We start from the raw sequence: 7,865 nt of genomic DNA, 5'->3' as shown, positions 1-7,865 counted from the left end.
AGACCAATGAGGGGTTTAAGCTTAGAAGCAAGGTATTTGGCTAGGAGGTAGGTTGGACCTCCTATGGTATTGACAATTGGTCTCAGGGGGTCCAATTGTCAATACCATAGGAGGACCAACCTACCTCCTAGCCAAATACCTTGCTTCTAAGCTTAAACCCCTCGTTGGTCTCACAGAGTCCTTCATCAAAGACTCTTCTTCGTTTGTCAATGAGTTAAAGGGCATAAAGTTGGATCATGGGGACATTCTTGTGAGCTTCGATGTGGTTTCCCTTTACACTTGCATCTCGATCCATGAGGCCATTGAGGTCATCAAGCGCCTCACTGACCCCGATACCGCTCGCTTAGTTGAGATTTGTCTTACGTCCACCTTTTTCTTCTTTGAAGGGGAATTTTATGAGCAGACCTGCGGGGTGGCAATGGGTTCCCCTTGTCCCCAATTGTTGCTAATATTTTTATGGAAGATTTTGAATCCAAGGCTTTGGCCTCAAATCATCTCCTTCCCAAGCTATGGAAGAGATTTGTGGATGACACCGGTGTCATCTGGTCCCATGGCCAAGAAGAGTTAGATCTCTTTTTCTAGCATCTCAATAGTCAATCTTCCTCCATAAAGTTCACTATGGAGCACGAAATTGATGGGTGCTTGCACTTTCTTGATGTTCTCATTTCAAAGAATGATGATGGCTCTTTCTACCATCAGGTTTTTTGGAAGAAAACTATTACCGAGTAGTATCTGCATGCCAACTCCCATCATTACCCTACTCAAAAGTTGGGTGTTATCAGCTCACTAGCTACTCGTGCGTTGAGAATATTAGATGAAAAGTCCCTTGATAAATAGAAATCCCATCTCCTTAATGTTTTTGTCAACAATGGATATAACAGGCACCAAGGTCTGAAATCCTTCCTTAAAGCTAGCATAGGTCCGAAGGTCAAGAAAGACCCCGTTGATCGATTCTCAGGGGTTCATCTCCCCTTCATCCAAGGGACCACTGATAAGATTGCTAGGGTCCTTAGGAAGCATAATGCTCCTTCAACCTTTAGACCACTTAACACCATTCATAGTTCCCTAAGGCTGGTTAAGGACCCCATCGATCCCAAGGACATGAAAAGTGTTTATGTTATCCCTTGCTCCTGTGGGACCTCCTATGTGGGTGAAACGGGGCACTCTATTAATCAGAGGATTCATGAGCATGTTGCTGACATCAAACATGGGAGACATGGTCTTCAACCCTAGCTGAACACGTGGAGAATACCTAGCATCATATATATATTGAAGAGGCCCAGGTTATTGCTAAAGGCGCTCCTTTTCATCACCAGAAATTTAGGGAGGCCATTGAAATTGAAAGAAGGCTGTGCAATCTCAACAGAGATGACCGTTGGAAGATTAGCAGTTGTTGGATCCCCGCTCTTGCCCCCTAGCCTCCTACCCCTCCCTTCCCCCTAGTGGGTTCCATTGGGGCCTTTTCTCTATCTGGTTTTTTTCTCGCGGGTCCTCGGGGTTGGTTATTTCCCCTTTATTCCTTTGCTAGGGTTTTGTATTTTTCTCATTAACTTTTATTTAATTAATATTTTACTCTTATTATTTGTTGGTTATTAAAGTCTCCCTCTTTTCCTTTATTAGATTTAGTTTCCTATAGTCTTACCTTTACCTAGGTTTTATTTGTATATTTTTTGTGATACTTATAAATCTTAAATATAGTCTTATTAACTAATTTATGGGTTATTTAATAAACTTTTAGACCATGACACCTTTAATATTTAATTTTTAACTAAGTTATTTATATTTAAGTTATGTGATATATTTATATAAGATTTACCCTTATTGTATTACCAAGGAAGTTACATATATAGTTAAAGTAAATAAATAAATGCACTTATGGTCATGCTAACTAATTAACTAACTATTTACTAGTTTTATAAGAGTCCTTTAATAATACAAATCTTAAGGTAGTTTTAAAGTATAAAAATATTTAGGTGATGTTTAGGTTCTTTAAAGCATTTAGTTAATTATAAACAAATTTGTTGGTTAGAAATAAAAATATTAATGAATTGCTTTAACAAACTAAATAAAAAATATTTTAATTAATAAATTAAATAAATTTGACTTCTTTCCCTGTCCTTTGGTCCAGTCAAATGTAGTTGTTGCCCTGTCCTCTGTAGTTGTTTCCTTGGTCAAAAGTAGTGGTTGAATGATGGATCTCTCTATTTAACTTGGGGCCATGATCTGATTCTTCATCTCATCAGATGAACCACACTTGATGATTCGAAAATGAATTTCGATATGATTATTGCGGGAAACCATCTTAATAATCTTGATATAGATCACAGAAGCCTAAATTCAACTAATATTTTAATCTTATTCGTGACACTATAATGTTTTTAATCTTATTTGTGACAATAAAATTTATAAAATTTCAAAAAATATAAAATTCGAAAAGATATAGATATTATTTCAATCTTTTTTTTTTTTTTGTGAACTGCGGTAATTCTATTATCTACAAACATTTATAAAAGTACATAGCTTAGGGGCCTCAGTCTGCCCTGAAGGGAAAACAGAGCTGAGGCTCCTATACTTCCAATAGACAAAAAGATATCAAACTGGACTACAGGAAACTAGAAAGTGAAGACTGCCCACCACGCAGGGCGGCAAGAACCACAAGACTGAAAGGGCAGCCGGAAAGGATAAAATATCCACCTCGGCTCCCAAGAGAAGAAGAGACTAAAGCAGAGCTGAACAAACAGAACCAGAAGAAGAAGGGAGTCCGGTCCAAGCCAAAGAAACTACCCACCGAGGGTGGAATCACTTGGTCGACTTTTTTTCCCTTTCTTTTTGCCGACTTTGACCCAACCATTTGGACCATGTTGGTCAAGAACAATTTGTAAACTGTGTTGGACTGGAGGCGAAAGCTCCTTGTCTGAATCCGAAGGAGATGACTCATGAGTTCGTTTCTGAGAGATGGGAGGGACTGTTGCTTCCTCGTGACGCACTGAGGGAGAAACCTGTTCTGGCATTTCTTCTACGACTTCCACATCTTCCTCCACGTCCTCTTCATCTGAGCTGGAAATAGCGTCCATTGGGGGAGGATCATGAGGTTTCCAGCTTTTAGATTTTGGCTTGGATTTGGCTTTCTTTTTTTGGAAGGGCATTGAAGGACACGAACTTTGAAGGTGCCCTGTGAGATGACAATTTCGGCACCGAAATGCTGTATTCTCGAAATCCAGAGGTTGAGACCAATGGAAATCACCTATTTTGAGAATGATCTGATCAGGAAGTCCTTTGCTTATGTCTATTTCTGCGCAGATTCTGGCATAGGTATAAATTCCTTTTAGCCCTCTTGAGGGATCTGTTTCAAGGAAACGACCTAAGGAGTTGCCGATGGCTTCAAATACAACATAGCTCCATAAATGCGCCGGAAGGTTAGGGAGTCTAACCCAGATCGGGAGTTTGGTGATGACTGCTGTGGAAGGATCAAACTCTGGGAACCACGGAGTAAGGAACAGACCCGCAGAATTCCAAAACCAAGGGCCTTTAGTTAAGACTCTTTGGTAATCATCACTGTCAACAAACACTGTTATAAAGAAGCCTTTAGAGCAGAAAAGAACCTTGCAATTGTTGGTCCAATTTGCATGAATCCATTGGTACAGATCTGCTGTATTAGGCCAAAGACCATTGAACCTGCAGATGATGCCATTCTCTGCATACATCTGGTAATGCTTGTCCAACAAGGGATGTGCTAATTCAATGGAAGGAATATCCTCCGACTTGTCCACTACGAAGGGTTTGGGAGCTTGAGCAGGAGGAGCTCTTTCCTTGGGCTTCTGAGAATGGACTGCATCTTTATAGGAAAAGGCTGCAGCTGAAGAGGACTGTCCAACAGCACCCCCTCGCAGACGCATGGACAGGGTAATGGAGGCATTTCTTTGAATATTATAACAGGACAGGGGACAGGTATCTTCCAATTGTTTACCTTCATAAAGGAGACGCTGATAAATTGTTGGAATCCCCGTCTTTTTTTCCAGGAGTAGCTTGAGGTCCTGCACCAGATCTGAAGATCTCACCCAATGCAGCATTGACTTGCCGGAGATGTGTGCAATCAGAATCTGGAATGGTTCTGAAATTTCTGTTCTCTGCTGGCTACCGTAACCCTTTCCAGCGCTTTCCGTTTGAGCTGAAACAGAGAGCAAGCCCCTGTTTGGGATAAAATCTCGAAGGGACGTTTTGTCAAACATATGTCCTGCATCCTCCTTGGTTCCGTCAGCACAGGGTAGCCGACGCTGGTACTGGGCGGCCAAGCTCCTAAAAACCCTTAATCTCCATCTCCTTTCCCTTTGGGCTCTGCTGGCTGCTGCAATAGGGACGCCAACAGTCAAATTTAAGCTGTTTCGTAGATACAAGCTTACCCTTCTGCTTGGGGTGACCCTTCCCACTGAAACTCCTGCTTCTTCTTGTTTCGGACCCCACGAAGCAAGATCCATCGATGGCTTCCATCTGAGTTCAGTGGTGTTTATCTCTATAAGCCCCTTCAAACCTACGCGATCCTCCGGGCCAAGAGTGTCGGCAGATATTAAAGGAACCTCTTGATACATTTCTGCTGCGCCGCTGAGCCTGCAATAATGGTCGTTCGACCTGACCGCAACCCTACGATGGCCGTGGGAGGGGCCTTCAGGCTTTAGTGCACCGGCAACTGGAACCAAAGCCATAGTCTCTGAACCCTTATCTTCCCGCGTTCGGCTTCCGCAGCAGCTTCTTCCAAGTCTCTCTCCCAAAACCTCTTTTTATCAGATATTATTTCAATCTTATTCGTGACAATAAGATTCATAAAATTTCAAAAAATATAAAATTTGAAAAGATATAGGTATTCCAATCTCTCGAGACAATAATATTATTTTCTTTCATTTTTTGATTTAGAGTTTACTTCCATAACTTTTTTCTTGATAAAATTTAATAAAGTGCGAATGCTTTTCCTTTTTTTATTAAATAATATATTATTTTCTTATAATCAAAGGGTTTTTTGGGGCTATTTATTTGGTTAACTTTAAGCACTTTATACTCTTCGTCACACCAAAGATACGTTTAATTTTCGTGTTTATGGGAAATTTAAAGAAAGTGTTTGTGTATATAACTTAAAAGAGTGTGCTTATAAAAAAGTAAATTTAATTTGTTTTTTTTTTTAATTATTTAAGAAATATTATATGTATATATATGATTATTATATCGTATAAAATTTAGATTTAGAATTAAGGGTCTATAATTTGTGTTTGGCTTATGATCAATTTAAATGTTAAAATTAATTATTTAGTTTTAGATGAAGATATTATAAGAAACATAATTTATCAAACCATTGCAAAATTCATGAATACAAGTTATCTAATTGAATTTTAGAGTCACTTCATTGGACCATTGTAAATTATTAGTTATTAATTTTTGATACATGTGGTTCTTAATAAATGTACTTTTGATTAATTAAGAAATGATAATTTTTCTCTTAAATCTTCAAAATTTCACAAAGTCCTCTTCTAACCATAAAAATTTAGGGAGGGAGACATTATTTAAGATTATAATTTTTATTTTTTTCCATTATCTCACCTTGATTTCCTAGACTAAAGATATTTTGTTCGAAACTAGTGTATATATAATTTTTATATAATTTGTTTTTCTTATAAAAAATAAAATTGAAAAGGCCTTTCTATTAAAGCATAATGTAAGAGGTCATGTTCTTCCTTTCCCTTTAGTACTTTTCCTAAAAGATCTTTTAGTTATTCCAATAAGCATCTCCTATTAAACCTTGGTTGATTAGTGTTTAATGAGGGTAGATGGCCTAAGGTTGTCTTTATTGATAGATTGTGCAAGAGCAAAAAAACTTGGATGCAACAAAATAACAAATGGTTTAGTAAATGGGGTATTTGCTTGAACGCGTGTCCCATAAACAACAAAGAGATAAAAGCTTTTGTGATGGAGAGCCAAAATTCTTATTGCTCAGTTAAGGACTAATTCTCATCAACTCTCATCAACTCCGTTGTGAAAGAGGGCGTTGGAAAAGGCCAAAGGAAGTGTGGGAGGAAAGAGTATGCATTTTTTGTTCTTACGGAAAAGTGAAAACATAAAAACTTTTAGAATGCAAGGCTTTCAAAGACAACAGGGAAAGTTATGGAGATATGCTGACAGCTAGCTCTTGGGATAATCTATTTAGCCCGGGGTTTGTCGAGAAGCTGGGAGCATTTATTTTGAAGCTTCACAGAAAAAGGGCGAATACATCAAGCAGATGAAGAAGCAAATCTGTCCCATAGGCTATCTTTAGCTAATTTCTTTCTTTCTTTCTTTCTTTGTTTTATGGTCATAAATAAAAGATATTGACATATTTTCATTATCTCCTCTACTTAATGGAATTTTAAATATTAACAAACTTACATCTCTAAATTTATGCTTGTCTTTTCACATTTACCTAATACAATTATGAAATTACCATGTAAATAATCAAATAACATAATATGAATACATAGTTATTTTTTCACATTTACTTAATATAATTATAAACTTACTATACAAATTATCAAATAAATTTATATAAACAAAATTTATAAAATAAATAATTATATTAAAAAGAAAAATAATAATTCATATATATAAATCAATTACATTTATTAATATAATGGTGCTAATTCTATATTAAAAATAATGCCAGAAAATCCAACCTATTTCAACTTCTAAAATGAAATAATTTAAAACTAATAAAAACTATTTAAAAAATAAAACTATTTATTTAATTAATAAAAATTATAATTTATTCATACAAATATTTTATGAATCCAATATAGCCGTCTCCCGAAAATAAAGGAGTTGTCTTTAGTGAGATTTTTTGGAAGCTTTTCCGGTCAAATTTATCTAAAATCCGGTAGCAATTTATTGAAATCACAAGTTTGATAGGTAATTTCTGCACAATCAAAAACATCTTAGCCTAATATGCAGTTAAAAAACCATTTTAAATAATACAAATCAAGATTTAACCTCAATTTTTTTCACCGATTCCGTCACCGAAATCTCCAAAAAAATCGCACTAAACACAACTCCAAAAATAAATACAACATTTAACACTGCATCATTCGTTTATTCCACCGCCACCATCCACCTACATGCGTTAAGCTTTGGCATCGCAGCGGGGTTTTGGACGAAAATAAATTGATTAAAAATTAAATGAAATCTAGACGGGAGAAGTAAAAATTCAAAACCAGAGGAATATTTTGATGATGTGGCGAATTTGTGGCTGGAATAGCCGCTCCCTTCGTCACGGTACTGTCGCTGGAATGTCGGTTATGTAAAAAAGCTAAAAGCTAATAGCGCTTATGACCGTTTGAAAGCAGAGCATATAACACGTTATGTCACACACAGTACTCTCACTTCCATTTCATCTTTTTCTCTACTCTGCATTGCCTTTGGCTTGTTTCTTGATACCAGTTGTTTACTCTGCATGGCCACGCATCTTGATTTTTACAGTGCTTTATCTTTATAAGGTTTTCCATTGTGTTCTGATTGTAATGAATGCTTTCTTTTCTTTTTCATTTTTGATCTCTTTGCATTGTTTGCCGGGCAATTTTATTTTGTGGCAGGAGGTAGAGAAGATGATAAATGGGTAGATATGACAACTGATATCTTGGTTTTTATGAAATTGCTGGAAGAGATATACTATATATAACATGATACTCCGATAATTTTTATTGAGAAATATGTACAGAAAAGCTGCCTGGTAAAGTCTATGCATAGAGCCCTAAGACTTATTTTAACATTTGGTAAAATTCGTTTTGAGCTGGTTAATGACTCCAAATGAATTCTGATGTGCGACAGGTGCAGAGGAGGTTTTGCACTTGAGT

This window comes from Pinus tabuliformis, chromosome 1_1 (assembly GCF_031772625.1).
Source record: "Pinus tabuliformis cultivar Carrire ecotype Pingquan chromosome 1_1, CPIR1, whole genome shotgun sequence".
Taxonomy (NCBI): Eukaryota; Viridiplantae; Streptophyta; class Pinopsida; order Pinales; family Pinaceae; genus Pinus; species Pinus tabuliformis.
This window is presented reverse-complemented; position numbering follows the sequence as displayed.